Genomic DNA, 18,134 nt, shown 5'->3' with positions numbered 1-18,134 from the left:
ATTAAATCAAATATACATAACATTACACATAACTACATATGCATGCCAGTGAATCTTTATGCTAATGCCTTGGGGTAAGTTTTGTCAAATTTTATCCACAGATTTAAAAAATAACAAAAAGACACAGGTGAAGATTGTAATCCTGTCTATTGAATGTCATGCAGCTTGTCCTATGCTGTTTATAAAAGAGACTTCAAACTTTGGGATATGGTTGGGTACTGTCTTTAGATGAACACAACAGTATCTCACCTTGATGTACATGCACTGATTTATGTAGTGACATTATTTTGATTATTATTCTCAGATTTTGATGGACAATGGGGATATCAAATTGGGCCTGATATCAGTAAGGCTTCAGCTAAGTTCTTTTGTCAATATTCTATCTCATTTGTGCATGTGTGTGTGATTTTGATTTTTATTGTAGTTTTATGGTTGGATTTTAGCTGGTAAACAACATGATATTGGGACCTTCACTAAGTTTGATTATTAGAATCCCATAGCATTATTTATTGGAGTTAAGAGTCCCTGTTTTTCAGACACATTTACTTTCATTTCCCCATAATAACTCTAATAATTTAATTGGATTTCTACCAAATTTGGTATGCAGCTTCAAAATATAAGACCTTGCCAAGTTCATTTGTGAGCATTCTACATAATTGAACAGAGTTATAGGCCTCCGATTGTCCAACTTGCACACTTTACTTTTTTGCACAGTTGTTCCTGTGTTGAATTTCATACAAATTTAGTAGGCAGCTGGATTCTAATAAGAAGATTGGCCAAGTTTTACTTTTATTATTACTTAGGCAAGGATTCAGTGCTCAGCATCATCTTTTAGTGTAGTTATTACCATTTTTTGTCCTGGCTTGTTTTCTTTTTTTTTCTTGTTCTGCAAAGTAACATAATTTTTATTGGCTTTCAGCCAGATTTGGTGTGCAACTTTATTATTGATGACACCTTGTATTGATTTTTCAGCGATTTTTCAGCGATCAGTCTGCATCATAAATTAACAGAGTTAATGGTCCCAGATAGATGGACCAACCCACGTTTGCACCTTTTCAGGATTTTTTTCTCCAAATCTGTATTGATGTAACATAAGCTGAATTTGATTATCAGTTTTCTGTGTCTTCATTTATCGAAGATGTGGCTAGTGAATGTTGGATCAGGTTTATATTGAAGAGTTGCCATTGGATTTAGTTCTCATTGTTCTGGATAATAAGTAATGGTTTCTTTTGCAAAATGTGCAGGAGATTGTTATTCAGTTATTACCTGGCCTTTCCTTTTACAAAAATAGACTCACCTACTTCCAGTGAAAAGCAGGGACTTAGAATCCAGGAATTTTGTTTGTTAAACAGTCATCCAGACTTCAGGTGTGTTTAACAGTTGTCCAGACTTGAGGTGTATCTCCATTTTGCTAATTATGCTGAACATGGCTATATATTCATCTTCATAAGTGAAAAGGATAATTAGAGCTTAGTTTGTCCAGCTTTGGAAATTTTGTATGTTCCAACAGACGGGATATTTAATTACTGAGGTGGGTGTGTATATGTATGGGTGTGTATATGTATGTGTGTGTGTGTGTGTGTGTATATATATATATATATATATATATATATATATACATACACACACACACACACACATACATATACACATGTATATATATAATCTTTACCAAAAGCCTGTAATCATACACTATTGATTCACAATTGCTTGAGGTTAACCAGACCAGGGTCTGGTAGATCAAAGTTGTAATTCCTTCTGACATTGTCAGATCCATCGAAGCCTGGCATAGAGACAATTGCTTACATTTTGTGTAAAAAATGGCAAATAATTTTGGCAGTCTTGCTTTCATATTATCCCATTCCAATACATGTCACATCATATAGAACACCTGGCCTATTTATGTCTCCCTTAGGTGCAGTTATACAACTCTTTCAAAGAGCAGACTGAATTTCCATATTTCCTATGGGTGCTTTCCTAATTTTATTATTTCATTTAGAATTCATACTCATTGGACAAGTATTTATTTTGGCATTTCTATACCTTAAGGTGGAGTTGGCTATAGAAATGCACCTACTAACACAAGTACTGTGTAATGACTTATGTAAAACATTGATTAATGCCACCCTATTTAATGAGGAAGTTTTTATATTAATTATGTGGGAATTCATTGGTATAGTAACAGCCCAAGCAACCACCACAACTACTGGGTGTGTGGTCTAGGTTGAACAGATGCCTACAATTCCTATCAAACATGCTAAATTTTTATTGGACAGTGACCTCAGAATTATATATTCTTGCTGTATCACTGGGGGAATTAGAAGAAGTCTGAGTTCTGGCTGATGTTGCTTACTACATATATTAAAATGAAAAGTAAGGTTACTAAACACAGTTATAGAGTTTTAACGTAGTCTGCACAATTTCAGATTAAGTGCCCTGCTTTCCTCACTTTTTAAAAAACATTGTGTATAGAATGTTTGATAAGAATATGAAAGGAAAGGAATTGTTCAATAACTGCAGCATAGATGAGAAAATAGGTTACACTTGACATAGTATTACTAAATTTTATGGTACATGTGTGTAAGTCAATTACTTATTAATACCATGCTAATGGGATCTTAAAAGCTTGAATTTACTTCTTTAGACACATGCTTATATTCGAAGTGTCGTTCTTGATTTCCTGGAAATGTACTGCACAGGACGCACCAGTATTCAGTCTGGCATATCATTGTATGGAATTCTGTAACATCTATCTATTCATCCATTAACATTTATTTGCCTGGCTCAAAACTTTGCAATCCTTGGGGAAGATATCAGGAGAAGATTGTCACCTATTGGTTCATAGGTTTTAGCCCAGAAAAAAAGAAAGTCCCCTGAGAATTTTGCACTGGAAACTCTTTGCCAACTGTTTACAAAATGTATTTTTCACTGGAAAGTCATTGCCAACTGTGTATGTAATATATTTTGAATTGGAAAGTCGTTGCCATTTATTTATGTAATGTATTTTGCACTTGCAAGTCATTGCCAACTGTTTATGTAATGTATTTTACACCGAAAAGTCGTTGCCAACTGTTTGTATAAAGTATTTTGCACTGGAAAGTTGTTGCCAACTATTAATGCAATTATTTTGCAGCGGAATGTCAGTGCAAGTTTTTTATGTAATATATTTTGCACTGAAGTCATTGCCAACTTTTAGCAAGAGACCTTTGTCCAGATATTGAAATATACCTCTTATGAGATGCCTTCAGTGTCTTCTGGGAAATATAAGCAGAATTTGCTGTTTTTTCTCTCACAATTACCATAAAGTCCCTTATAACGAAACATGTGTGCCAGTGAATCTTTTTGCTGATGCATTGGGTTGAGTTTTGTCAAAATTTTATCCACTTGTTTTTCAAAAAAAACGTGAAGATTCTGTATTCCTGTCTTGATGTCCATACTGAACACCACGCAAGTTGCCCTTTACTGTATGTGACAGAGACTTCAAACCTTGGGATATGATTGGGTGCTGTCTTTAGATGAGCAAAACGGTATCTTAGTTTTGATCAAATTGCTAGAGGTGGAGTCATTTTTGCATAAATGTAATCGTAAAATGTACAGTGTTGTCATGAGTTTTATAATATCACACAACAGCAACTTCACTTATGAAGATGAAGACATTAAACAAAATCAGCTATGACTTGTACAGCTTTTTAAAGAATTTCTGAAAGAGGAGTAAGTGATCGAGAAAAGTACTGAGGTAATTCTGCATTGCTGCAAACTTTAAGCATGGGTAGCACCTGATCGAAAGGGAACAGTCTGAGATGGCCCACAAAATTTAATAAAAATCAGACATCAAATAGGCAGTCGGTTGGGAAGATTTTCTTTTTATCTAGTCTTTGATGAAAAATGGCATATGAATAGAAAAGTCTATGTCAGTCAGTAGTCTGCATACTAGAATTGCATCCAGTATGTCAGCACATATAAAACAGCATCAATCTACCACCAACATTTCTTTTAAAAATAAAAACAGCTATCAAGTGGATACATGTATTGGTAACTTATAAAAACGTAGGCTGTGTATCTTGAATTGTATTGATATACAGCATTGCTTCTTTGAGCAAAATTGGGTAACTATTTTGGAAAATTTAGAAGAATGCAATCAATATGTTTTTATTCACTACCTATCACTTTATTAACTTTCGTTGTTGTTTCTGTAAATGACTTTCTTCACAAAATTTATCATTTGGGTTGCTGGGTAAGTTTGAAAGACATGATAATGCACATTAAACCATGACAGCGAGCCTAGCTGAATTTAGTGTTAGAATATTTTTGATTTAATATTTGAGCCCAAGTCAAGTGGAATGTAGAAATGTCGGTAGTAGTGTAAAATTTCATTTTGTCAAAATAGTCAAATTAGTGTTTCATGAGCAGGAACCCAATCTTCAGGAAATTCACATTTATCTTGTAAAATTATGATGTATGTCAAGGAACACTGTACATAATGTAATTTTATTTGATGGATTTGTTTCCTTACGTGAACATAGATTATGCATATAGGAAATGGCAGAGTTGCAGAGAATGTGAAATAAACTTCATTTACAGGGTATGAAGTTTGCAGAAGTACCGGTAGTAGCAAATTTGCTATCTTTTTTCTGGTCTTGCTGCCTGAGTTGACAGATCTAGTGGAAAACTTTGCTACCAAGAATTTTATAAAGAAAGAACTTCCATCAACAAAAGATTGGAATTTTACTGGTCAGATAGAGACTTTCAAAACTATTTAATGATGAAGATAAAGGTGGATATTGCTGATGTCTGATCGACTTGCAGCTTCAGCATTAAAAAAAGAAAGAAAAGAAAAAGGAAACAAAATGTTACAAGAAATAGTTGGTGTTATCTAAAAGAACTGCAGATAGAAAGTGGTTGAAATAGTGAAGGGACATTAAACATGATACACAAAAGTGTTACTTCTAAATAAATATGAAAATTTCAGCTTTTCTCTCTGGAGTACACACTGTTGGGGTACACTCCAGTACTGTAGTATAAGTTGTATGTTTATTCAGTTAATATACACCTATTTTATACTTGTGATAACATACATAGCAAATAGTTATAAAAAATATTTCTTGACAGTCTGGTCAATTACAACAAAAATGGTTCCAGATTTTGCAGTGCCAGCCATTGTTGTAAAGTATTTTGGAAGTTGAATTAATAACAAAAGAAACCTGACCGAAGAAACTTGCAGAAATATATGATTTAACATTAAATCGACAATATATTACCTTAGAAAAAAAACCCAAGAGAATGGGGAATTATCAAATAAAACACTGGTAGATTAATTCATGAAAGCTAAAGTTAAATAGGAAAATTTTCATAGTGCAGTCTTTAGACCAAATACAGTAGTCCCCCTCATAAACGCCCCCCCTGACCAGCGGCCACCTGCTCCTTACGACGAGAATCCATTGTCACTGACGAGTTTGTGTTCAAAAGTACCCCTCGCAAAAGGCCACCTGGCTAATGCGACCAGTGGCCAGCATATTAGTGCAATAATATAAAATTTACCCCTCACAAGCGGCCGCATTTTATTTGAATATGTATCCAGAACCAGTATTTTATTCATAACGTGTGTTAAGTAATCCGATTTCTGTTTCCCGATGTCAGGTTTTCATTACTGAAAGAAGTGTTGAGTAAAGTACATGTACCACTAAAGTTAATATTATATCATTTACACCTCACGAGAAGCCAAATTTATTCCATAAAAACCGAGAAAGACTCAAATTTTAATCCATACAAAAGGGTAAGTACATGTAATCCAATTAGCCTTACTGTTGTGTTATCATAAGTTGTCCGGTTTAGTCACTCTAATAATTGTTAAGATTACAATTATTGAACAGTAGTAACAGCTGAGAAGTGGCAGTATCGATGTACAATACCCAAGTTAGCAGGAAAGTGGTTTGATAGCCTTTATGACTTCCCTTAGTAAGATGTTGAGCTTGTTCACTTTGATAATTAGTGGCTATTACTACTGACAATAATTGTCAAAATTACGAATCCTAACGGCCGCGAGGTCAAATCTGCATGATGTTAATGGTACATATCGAAGCCGTTTTATCTTCTCTCACTTAGTGTAAAGAAATGTATAAAAACAATAGGGTACCAGACTGCGACTAACAAATCACGTGACAAGATCACTTCCTTTAAAAACACGGCAATTTGTTTAGATGCATACAAAATTGTTTTATCAGTATTTTAGTTGGCAACATGAATAACTTACTGCAAAAAGATCAACATGTCATCGAGGAAAATAAAAATTCTCAGTTTAGAAGAGAAAGTGAAAGTAATTCAACTGACAGGTGGGTGGGGGTGTGTGTTGAGGATCCTTGCAGGAAACCAATGTCGGGGAGACTCGGATAAACAGTATCGTGAAAGATAATGAAACAATTCTGCAGAAGTGGGAAGGTGAAATGGATGGAGAAAGGAAGATTGTTTGAGCCAGGAGACATTTGTATCCTGATTTGAATGACAAGAAAAAGCTAAAATGTTGTCAGTTGAATTGGGATATGACGACTTTACCGCAGGTAACGGATGGTTGCACAGATTTCAGGTGCGACACAATATTAAATGTTATGTCATTAGTGGAGAATCAGCTGATGTTAATAATGAAGTTGTCGAAGATTGGAACAAAAGACTAAACGATATATGCAGGGGATATGACAGCAAGGATATTTTTAATTGTGACGAGACTCTCAGACTGGTTTCTTTTTTAGACTGTTACCAACAAAGTGACACATGATGTGATCTGTAACATAATTATAAAGACAGTTTTAAAACTATATCAATGGTTATTCATAGCATTCTTCTGAAAATAATGACACAGTTTGTTTTACGTTTAGTTCACAACATGCATGTGATTTTTTAATGAAAATATTAAATGTTTTAGAATTAAATGTACTTGTGACTTACTTCATATGTATTTACTATCTGCATTTGTCATCCCCCTCTAGAAAGGCCACCCACATTATAAGGCCACTTCCCTGCTGCATTAGGGGTGGCCTTATAAGAGGGGAACTACTGTAACTTGAATTGATTATTCCTTTAAGTTCAGTGGGGACTTATCTAGAGCATTAATTATTTCTAAAAGGAATAAGACCAGGATAATTGTCAGAATTCAGAACCCTTTTATATACATTCATGAGCTTTATTTTGGTATAAAGATAAGCAATGTCTTTTCATCTATTTCTCTGATCATAATCAGTAAATAATGAGCAGCCATTACTGTGGGAACATCAGTTAGACTTTTTAATAATATTAATTATTGTTATTTGGTAATGAGGCACTTGTAAGATGGATCCCATGCATGCTGGGGGATAGTATGCCTGATGCATCCTACTGCATGTTGTAAGGGGCAACTTAATAAAGGTATGAAAAACAGTCATTAGCATGATGCATTTATGACCAAAAGGGTGCAGGTTTGAATCCTGGGATTGGATTAGCACATGTCTTTGGGCAAAGCACTTTGGTTGTATTACCTTGGCACTAAATAACGTACTTTGTGTTGCAGTATGGCTAGTTTCATGCATTTTCCATGTGTTCTGAGAAACATTTTCACAAATATACTATCAGTCACCCTTTATTCATAGAATGTAATAGAATGTTCCTTGGCATATCAGCTACTTTGAAACAATCAAGAAATAAATGATTATATTATTGTTATAAATGTTATCAGTTCAAGACTTAATTGCTTAGAGAAAGATGTCATTCAGAGTCCTGAAAAGCTCTTCATTCATCAATGAGAACTTGTTGCAAACATTTGGTACACCATCATTGGCATCAATTTGCAGTGACAATGTCATTACAGCCTGGTGACTGGGCAAATGGTCACAGCAGTGGATCAATATAAATCTTTAGCAATAAGCTGCCTGATAACCATGTGTGATGGCTTTTTGGACTTTAGAAATAAGTACAATTTATGGCTTATCTATAAGACATGCCGACAGCATTCCCATAAAATAAGAGCCAGACTGGAACATCATGGGAAGTAATCATGAGTTGTGATGGTCTATTAAAACATAAAAATCACTCATACCATAATTGTTTATAAGTTTTACTGGACAAGTGAATAAAAAATAGGTTTATTTGCAAAATCCACGAATCAAAATGACTGGAATACAGTTGCTAGGTTCTAATATGACATTTCAATCTTAATGTTATTAATGCTTCAATAGTAAATCAAGCATTTGATTGATTTGAGAAATGAAAAAAATTGAACAGTCTGTTATTTAAAGTTCTTATATTTCTGTGTCTAGGTGTTTTTGTTTTGATACAATTTGGATCTGCAGTTTCAAAGTTCCAGTCCAGTGTAATAGATTGGAAAGCATGCTATCATTTGTAACGTGCTAATTATTTTTTAGTGGATTAAATTTCTGTGACATGCTAGCTCAACTCTGAAAAATAATTAAGCAATACCAAATTCACAATTTCCCTATTCCCCAACCTTTCTTCTGAAATAACTGTAATTTTACCGTTGTGATAAATGTTTCAAATATTCTTAAATCAAAATGCTTTACCAAACTCCATAATAACAGAATTTGTGTATCCCATTAATTCATGTCTATAAATGGATTCCATGTATTTCATTAGATGAATAGCACCATGGCCAAGAGAAAGGATAATTACCATTCAGTTTGAAGGGAGTGAAATTTGTCCTTGTCTAGAGAACAGTTCTTTAAAACCACTGGAGTTTACCTTTAAAAAAATTGAGATTTTTGCCACTGCAATGGTGTTAATGCTGAAACATTATCTAATTAATCATTTAAAGAACTGTAACTTGTGAAATCAATAACAGATACTGATGATATTGATCTCATGATAGAAGCTGGTATCTAACTGTGGAAAATCACATTGCTGCAGAATGTAGCTTTCATTATGATGGAAAAAAATATCTGTGCTCAAAGCAGCGGTAGACAGTGACAATAGTCTGCCAAGTCCAGTTGAAACTTCTCGTGTGGGCAGATAAACAATTTAGGTAATTGAATATGGGCCCATTACTTCTTAGTAGACAAATTTCATCACTAAGTAACTGAATATCAATGAGACTTTATTTGGAAAGGTCTCCATTTTAGTAACAGACATTGGTATCATGTCACTTTCACTGTAATCATATTATGTTACAATGAACTAGAAGGATGCAATTTATCAGATGAATAACTACCATGTATGTGTGATTTGGGTTTTTAATGTAGCTTGAAAAATATTTCAGTTATATCTCAATGATATCTGCAGTGTGACAGTTCATAGTGATATCTAGCACTGAGGCATCATGCTACAGACACGTAGCATAATTTTCCACCTAGTCGCAATATCCTGACACTAGGCTGGTCAGTCCTACTACTAACCTCTTAATGCTGAGTGCCAAGCGAGGCAGCTGCTGATAGTAATTTTATATGTCCTTGGTATGACTCTGCCAGGATTCAAGCCTGTGACCAGAGTCCCAGATCTGAGCCAGATATTCTAACCATTAAAGTCATCGGAGCAGTCTGAATAAAAAGTCATTTATTGTTCAGCGGATAATAGGTTCTAATTCTCATTACCTCTACTGGTCAGTGTCCAGAAGAGTTGAAATGTGATGGTCTGACCCTTAGCACACAAGTTTGTTGTCACTACTACTCCCTAGCTTCTGAAATGGAAATGATGCATGATTATTTGACCACCATTGTGGCCATCTTACAAATTTTATTATTGCTTCCTCTCCCAAGGAGATTGTAATTTAGATGATTGCTTCTAATAATGTTGTTTTGGTTGTAAATGAAAATGGTGTCCCTCAGACATGCAAGGTTGCCATCTTCTTGTTACTGTTCCTTCTCCTGAATGGATGGTGATATCAATATTGGATATTATCTACATGGTCTCAAACCACTTTGATACAAGTTTTTCATCTCTTATGGCCACCATGGCTGCCATTTTAAAATCTGTAATCAATACTCCCTAAAGGCTCGTAAAATTGACACAGGGTTCTTACTTAACTCATTCGGCCCCAGCACTGTTTTCAGTATCTCTGCTGCTATGCCTCAGAAGCACAAAGCCGTGTCTAGCTGCTTGTGCCCCATAGTTTTTACCTGTTTGAAAACATCGTGCACATGCATTCACTCTTACCTTAATTTCTCTTCTTATATCCAAACAAAATCCACGAAATTTTCACCATTTATTTCAAATGAATTTGTCGACACATTAATTTTTTCCCTATTTGTCGAAGTCTTTCACAACTTATTTATACAGTATTTACAAACTTATGTGCATCGTTTATCCGCAAGAACTCCGTCATCATCACTGTCAGCATCATCATCTTTGGACGATTCAGTCTCAGAAACTTCTATGTCCAAATCTAAATCTCACAAAATATTCAACTGCTGAACATATCTTTCCTCAGCTTGCTCAATAATTTCAAGGTCAAACCCGAGAAACTCCACATTTTTGCTCTCATCAAAAATCACTCTTCCATCCGCCATCATTTATGATTTTTCATGAACAGAACAAGTGTAGTTAAACCGCTCTCAAACTTTAGCCTTTTGCTTCTGAACAATTCAAATTTCCACAAGTGAAAGTAAAATCATTTCTGATTGGTTCAATAGTTGTTTAGTTCTTGGAATAAACCATTTCTAACCAGAGACATTGTATCTAACACACATTCATCATGCCTGGAGACGGGATCGGCCATTAAATGCAGTAAACAATTCACGACTACAGGCGGGATCGGCCAATGAATGCAGAAACCGGATCACGACTACAGACGGGATCGGGGCCAAATGAGTTAAAGACTTCTTATAGTTGGATTCTGCACTGAGATTAGTTGGTCCTAATGAAAATGATGCATCTTTCAGATCTAATATAGCCACTATGGTAACCAGTTTGATAATCATATTATTGTTATGTTATTGGTCTTATTTATTTTTGTTATTACAGCTCAACTGAATATGTTTCTTTGATTCCTTAACAGAGGTCATAAGATTGTTCCTTAAGAAAGTATCCATATACCATGTAGTGCTTCCTAAACTAGTGCCCTGCAATTTTGGTTCAGCTGTATTGCAACAAAACAAAACTTTTACAGGAAACGAGCATCATTTTAAGCGATACATTTTCCAACTGATGCAACGTTGCCTATACTACCTTCAGCCCATTGGGGTCCAGAGTGGCCGAGTGGTCTAAAGCACTCTCCGTTATGGATCACTGCCATCTCACCTCTGTCTACGTAGGTTCGAGTCTTAGATTCAGCTAATGTGGGTATGTGAGAAACCTTGCCAGTAGCTTCTCGTGGGTCGGTGGTTCTTTCTGGGTTTTTTTTTTCCGTATTCTTCCTTCACCATTAATACTGGCCGACATGTATAGCCTATCGTGTGCTGAAAAATGGCGTTAAACCCTACAACAACAACAACAACAACAACAACAACAACAACCTTCAGTCCAGGTCTTACTGTTCACATAAACTTGATCTGGAACAGGCCCTTCCCCCATTAAAAAAAGTGAAAGAAGAAAAAAGATAGTCCATCATTTCAATTACATTGATCCACATGAGACTGACAGGAAGTTTCTTCATCTCCTATTTGATGGTGGTCTGTCTAATTCTTTTACACAATATCAGCTTATGTCCCCAGGAGAAACAATATAGGTTTCGAGTTTAAAACCATAAATTTGATTTGAATGGTAAAGCAGCACTTGATATTTTTGATCAGACATAATTTCATCATGACTTATTCCCTAATGAACTACATATTTATGACTTTCATTATAAAACATTATCACTGCATGAATAGTAAAGTAAATTGCATCAACAAATTGTGTGACACAATTATGAAACTTAAATATTGATAAATGGCCATTTTATGTATATTTTATATCGTGAAAATGATAATATGCTAGAAGAGTTCAACTGGTCTTGCAGCAGTTTGTGGAACCAACAAGACTGGAATGAATGGATGAATGGATTTAGGAATGTGGATAATAATTTGGCATACAATTCAAGAAATGTTTCTGTCAATGACAATGCAAAAGTAAATATATTTTAAGCATGAAGTTTAATTTTAAATTTTTTTTTATTTGATCCTGAAGTTTGACAATGTACTTAATGTAGCAAAATTCCCTTATTTACAGATACTCTGAATATGAGAACTTTGAATTAATGTACATCCGATATTTACACTTGACGATATCTTGAATATATATAGTTGTTAACAATTTAAGAAATCTATGACAAAGTAATTTTGAGTTTTGATTGATCATTGCAGTTGATGAGATTCATGAATATGGAGCATGGTAGCTTATACGAATTGAATCGACTTTGTTGTTTGGTTTGGTACGAATTGAATCGACTTTGTTGTTTGGCTTGGTATGAATGTAATCGACTTTGTTGTTTGGTTTGGTACGAATTTAATCGACTTTGTTGTTCGGTTTGGTGTTTTATGGCAGGACAGTACAAGTAGTTTTTTGTTATTGCTAAGGCATTCGGAGTAAAATCCCAGCCCACGGAAATATCATGGTAGCTGACCCAGGTTGATTGGATATGTTTTAAAAAAAACATAAAACCATTTAATTCTGATTAAGTATCTTGGATAATTATTTCAGACACCAGTGTTTATGCTGTAGACACGATTGATTGGTCTTCATAGCTAAGATGTGTTAAAAAATAGAGACGATAAATCATTAAGTTTAAACAGCATGAGAACATTTTCTGCAAGTATATTTCAAGAGTCAGGAGTAAAGGGATGCAGCCATTTGTGTCATGCAAAGCAAAAGAAGGGCATTCATGCAACCAATCCCATAATGTAATTGAATAAAGTTATTGATTGCTTGTAGTAGATGATGTACTCCATTCCATATTTCCCTTCAGCATATGGGCAGTTATCTAATGAATCAATATAGAGAAAATAAAAGTGCATTTCATATTTTCTTGGCTGTTTGTTTCAAGTCAGATATCTATCCTGTTTTTGACAGAAACGAATCTATGGCTTATGCAGGAACATTGTTTTTCTTAGCACCTGTTCATTTGACAAGTTTATTGCAGGAGTTACTCAACAGATATGCCCACAGTACATACACTTTTCAGCTACACTACTTATGCTTTTATTAAAGAATCACATATACCTTGTGTAAGCTTGATATAAAAATGGGTCATAGTGGTGAAAATAGACCATGTTCTAATATATGGCCCCATAGATAAACACAGTAAGAGACAAAAATTGAAACTGGAGAAATGGCATCTGCACACATAGCCTTTGATTTCTTGATATTTGTGTTTGTATTCAAGCCTTTCAGTAAACCATGTGCCATTTTTATGTCAAGAAAGTTTCCATTTCAACAAGCTATCATGCATCTTTATGCGTTAGATATGCGAGAAGTTAAGAAACAGAGAATGTCAAAATGTTTTTGAAATTTTTTTATCTGGTCAGAATATGTTAAGCCAGACTAATTAAAACTGAGATGTGCATATTATAATTAAGAGATTATGGTCTTTTGACTTAATGATTTGCTAGAGTGCTAAATTTTTTGAGCATTATTTTTGGAACGTATTATTTCTAACAACAACTCTCCGCAAGTGCAAAATTCACCTGGAATTCAAAAGCTCACCAGAACATAAACTTATACAAGTGTCTCTCAGATCTTCATTCAGTTGGAAATTTCTGGTTTAGTTGAATTGGTGTTATGCTTGCCCCATATTGCCAATGTTTTCAAGAATTGGTGTTATGCTTACCCCATATTGCCAATGTTTTCAAGAATTAGTGTTATGCTTGCCCCATATCGCCAGTGTTTTCAAAAACGCAGCTTATTTTAATACATTGTCAAGCAAAAGAAAATATGCTAACATCTGTTTTTATAAGCATGTAATTACTTTCCAGGAGAAGAATTCAGAATCATTGTCTCTAATCAGGTGACAAGTTTTTTTTATTATTTGTTTTGTATTGGTTGTTCCTCTTCTATTTTACATGCAATTTTATGTTTTCCAAACAATTTGTATACAACTGTGTTTTATAACCAACTGGTTTTGATTGGTCACCTGCACAGGTGTAATGCCATGCCACAGTCTACATATCTTAGCAATCAGGTTTTACAGGTGACCAGTCAGATGTATATTCAGAGGCCTTTTAATACAACTGCAAAAAAGGAAACCAAAACTCCTTTTAATCCTCCTTTTTTTGTAAAAATCCAGCACAATCTTTAATCTAAGATGATATTACAGTAAATATTGTAGCTTATTATACCATGAATTTAGAATCTTGTGTCATTTAGTTGAAATTCAAACAAGTGAAATTCTAAATTTCTTATATTTACTTTTAAATTTCTTCTCCTTAGGGGAGCTATGGTAGCTCAGTTTGTGGAGTGTCAGACTCTTAATCCAAGGGTACCTGGTTTAATACTTGCTTGGGCAAATGCAGGTTCACTACCTCATTGTGTCTTTGGGATATGCACCTATCTCCCATTTCAGACCACTCTGATGGCATAGTGGTTCAAGCATCCGCCTAGGATGCAGGAGGTTGTGAGTTCGATCCCTGGCCAAGTCATACCAAAGACTTACAAAAATGGTACTTAAGCTGCCTCGCTTGGCGCTCAGCATTAAGAGGTTAGTGTTAGGACTGGTCAGCCTGGTGTCAGGATATTGTGACTGGGTGGGACATCATGTTACATGCCTGCAACATGATGCCCCAGTGCTAGGCATCACTATAAACTGCCACACTGCAGACATCATAGTGATATGACTGGAAGATTGTTAAAGCTATGTTAAAAATCCAAATCACACACACACACAGACACACACACACACACACCTATCTCCCATTTGTATGGCATGTTATTGACTATAATGTGTTAAGCTACATATAGAGAACAAGGTATAGGCATAATCCAGTTCCACCCATGTTGGCACAGCCTGTGAGTGGAATTAAGCTGAATAATGTGAGTGCTTTGTTCACTTTATGGTTTGTGTCACGGGTACCCAAGTGAAGTTTTTCAAGTTGTTTGTGTGTCTCTGCATATAAATGTTGTAATGTGATCCAGTTTTTTGTGCAGACAGATGAGCTTCCAATGCTTCTCACACTGTGAATGAAATGTCCAAACCAAATCTAGCAACTTGAGCAGAGACGTTGGCAGAAGAGTTTAGGATTTATATATTAGTCATGTTGGACATAGATGCTTACTAAAAGCACACGGGGCCCCGAGTGGCCGAGTGGTCTAAAGCGCTCTTCGTTACGGATCACTGCCATCTCACCTCTGTCTGCGGCGGTTCGAGTCTAAGATTCAGCCAATGTGGGCATGTGAGAAAGCTTGCCAGTAGCTTCTCGTGGGTCGGTGGTTCTTTCCGGGGTTTTCCGGGTTCTTCCTCCACCATTAATACTGGCCGCCGTGTATAGCCTATCGTGCTGAAAAATGGCGTTAAACCCCACAACAACAACAACAACTAAAAGCACACAATATCACAACAGAACACGAATGAGACAACACATGCAGGCATTTATTGATCTTGAATTATGGATTAATTTGAGACAGAATGATTTTTATTGTTTTATTAGTTAGTAATAATTTAATTTTTGGGATGTTATTTGTTGGTGGAGTTTTACAAATATTTTCACTTTACTGGTGCAAACAGTTTAATTTTTTTTAAAGAATATTGCTATTTTTGTCTAAGTACTTGATTCATTATTAAATATAAATGCATTGTCACACATTCTTTTCATTAAAACTAGGCAGCATATTATTTTTCTTCGCCTTTTTTTGAATTTGTTGATTGTGAATTTCAAATTGATGCAAAACATATTGAAAAGATAAGTTACAATATGTGTATGAGAGATAGGAAAGCTGTTATTTCTAATATTTTGTCTTGGCTTATTTAATGCATCTCTCTCTCACTCTCTCTCTCTCTCGGAATGTATTCATTTGATCATTTATTACAAGGTTCATGATAGAGCTATTCATTAATGGATTATCTTTATAATTTATCTTCAGGACTAATTACTGCCTGAGTTTTAGTCTCTACTCTTTCTCACCTTCTTTTCATCCCCATCTGTATTTATTATCGCTGACCACACTAAGGTGAAAGCACACTTGTACACTATCAGAGACCGTCCAACTATGCTGCTCTCCAGTTTCTGAAATCTGGAACTTAGAGTATGATTTTAGACACACACCCTCCAGAGTTACTGAGAATTACAAATCCCGTCTTATCATGAAAGGAAATTTCAGCAGTTGACATAAAAATGTAGAAAGCTAATTACCAGCCTTTTCCTTAGATGTCTTTATATACAAGAATAAAGTTTAAAGTATTCAATCATGTAATGTTAAACTATCAAGCTGTTACATTCATAATTTCATTTTGAACATCATATGCAGTTTTCTTCACATCTTGTGCTTTCATTGTGCAGCATGATTCATATTGCTAGCAGGTTTATGAGGAGCACTTGCAACAGCTTGTCAAAGTCAGTATCGACTGTACATTAATTATAAAGGAGCAAGCTCAAAATAAGTGAGTATGCATGGTACAGAGGCAAGTCATTGCAACAGTATACCAAAAATATGTTACAATGTTGTAAAAGTCAATAGCGACAGTGTTAAAAATGTGGATGGTTTATCTGTGGACAGCTCGTAGCTGTGGAAGCACAGATGCATATGAACATAAAAATCAACAATAGCAGCTACATCCCACTAAATAGTGATCCACAGCTATAATGGTCTTCTTGGTAGCCATAAAGTAAATTATGAATGAAGTCACCCAAATTATACCATTACATGTTGTAAGCAGATTGGGATATTTTGCACACAGTACCATCCCGGCAGTGATATAATTTTAAAAGTGGGAAACCCTTTTACAGTTGGTTCTTTTCAGCCAAGAATTAAAATCAAGTGAAACTTAAAGACTGCAGCTAGGCACTCATATCCCCATCAGTGATCGCTCCGCTATTTGTATATATGCAGAAAGTTTCACCACGCTAAGCTCCACCACCACCCAAGGGATCTAACTTCTAAAGCATTGAACCATGTCTGAAGTCAGCATCTTAAATGGTACAGGAAGAGTTTTGTAAATTTACGTGTACGTGTCTGAAGATAAACATAATCCCAGGCTTTTTTTTTGAAATGTGTTGCAGTTGATTTGATTAGTTGTCCATTCCTGCTTTGTATGAGGGGCAATGCTACAGAGATGATCTTTATAAAAAGGAACCACAGTACGAGTTTAAACCATAAAAGGCTAGGTAGAAAAGAGCACCTTTCCTTTGTTATCAAGTTGATGAGTCACTTTTCTGGCAAAGATGGTGGTGGGGATAACATTATCGTCATTAGTATGAAATTTTTTGCACATTTAATACAAGTTGGATACAAGGTTGGTAAAACAAAATGGGTGAGAGCAAGTTCCACAAAAATGTGTTCTTGAAGAAAGTAATTGCACGAGTTGTAAAATTTACCTGTTTAAGGTTTTGCAAAGGAATTTATGGAAAGAAAAAAAATGGCGTATTAGCATGATGAGCCATAAAAGCAAGTTTTTGAGTGTACTCAACTCACTATCATTACTTTTACCTAATTGGTAACTAGATCACTTTCTTCATTGCTGTCTGATACCTTGAGTTCCATGCAAGGTAGAGGATATGCTGATTTAGCTCAATGCATATCATTGGAGGCAACTAGTGAATTTAGGAGTCACAGTGGCCAAGTGGATAGCATTTCATATCAAAAGGTTATTTGCTTGTGTTCTAGTCTTATTCACTTGTTTAGGTTCGAATAAACAGTAATACAAGAATAAACAGTAACACAAGAAAGAGTGAAAACAACGAGCTTTGAAAAATACAATAATTTATTTCCCTGGAAACATTCTATAAAAATGAAAAAATATGAACTTACGGTTTTATAGAATCAAATCAAAAAATGATCAAAAAATAAACAGAGAATACAATTTTAGTAGTCATAATAACACAATGTTCTACTGATTTCACGTTTGAATTCCGACAAAGAATCCAAGATGGAAGACAATGACGTATACTACAATCTGTGGTGTTGAAGTCTACAGTTCCTTGTAGAAATAAAAATTATCACTCTGGTTTCTGATAGTTGAATACATTTTTATAAAAAAAACTGTCCTTGTTCCACAATATTACATAAGCACGCGTATTTTCCAGAAAAATAATGAA

At 35.0% G+C, this 18,134-nt stretch overlaps 1 protein-coding gene across 14 annotated transcripts in view; it reads left to right on the top strand.

The window, feature by feature from the left end:
• Positions 1 to 18,134, top strand: part of LOC149794932 (nucleolysin TIAR-like) — a 250,754-nt gene that overhangs the window by 170,734 nt on the left and 61,886 nt on the right. The gene's annotated exons all lie outside the window — the stretch shown is intronic.

Source organism: Sinohyriopsis cumingii, chromosome 7 (genome assembly GCF_028554795.1).
Source record: "Sinohyriopsis cumingii isolate HCF-2022 chromosome 7, ASM2855479v2, whole genome shotgun sequence".
Lineage (NCBI taxonomy): Eukaryota > Metazoa > Mollusca > Bivalvia > Unionida > Unionidae > Sinohyriopsis > Sinohyriopsis cumingii.
The sequence above is the reverse complement of the archived record's forward strand: the minus strand, read 5'-3'. Positions and strand labels throughout refer to the sequence as shown.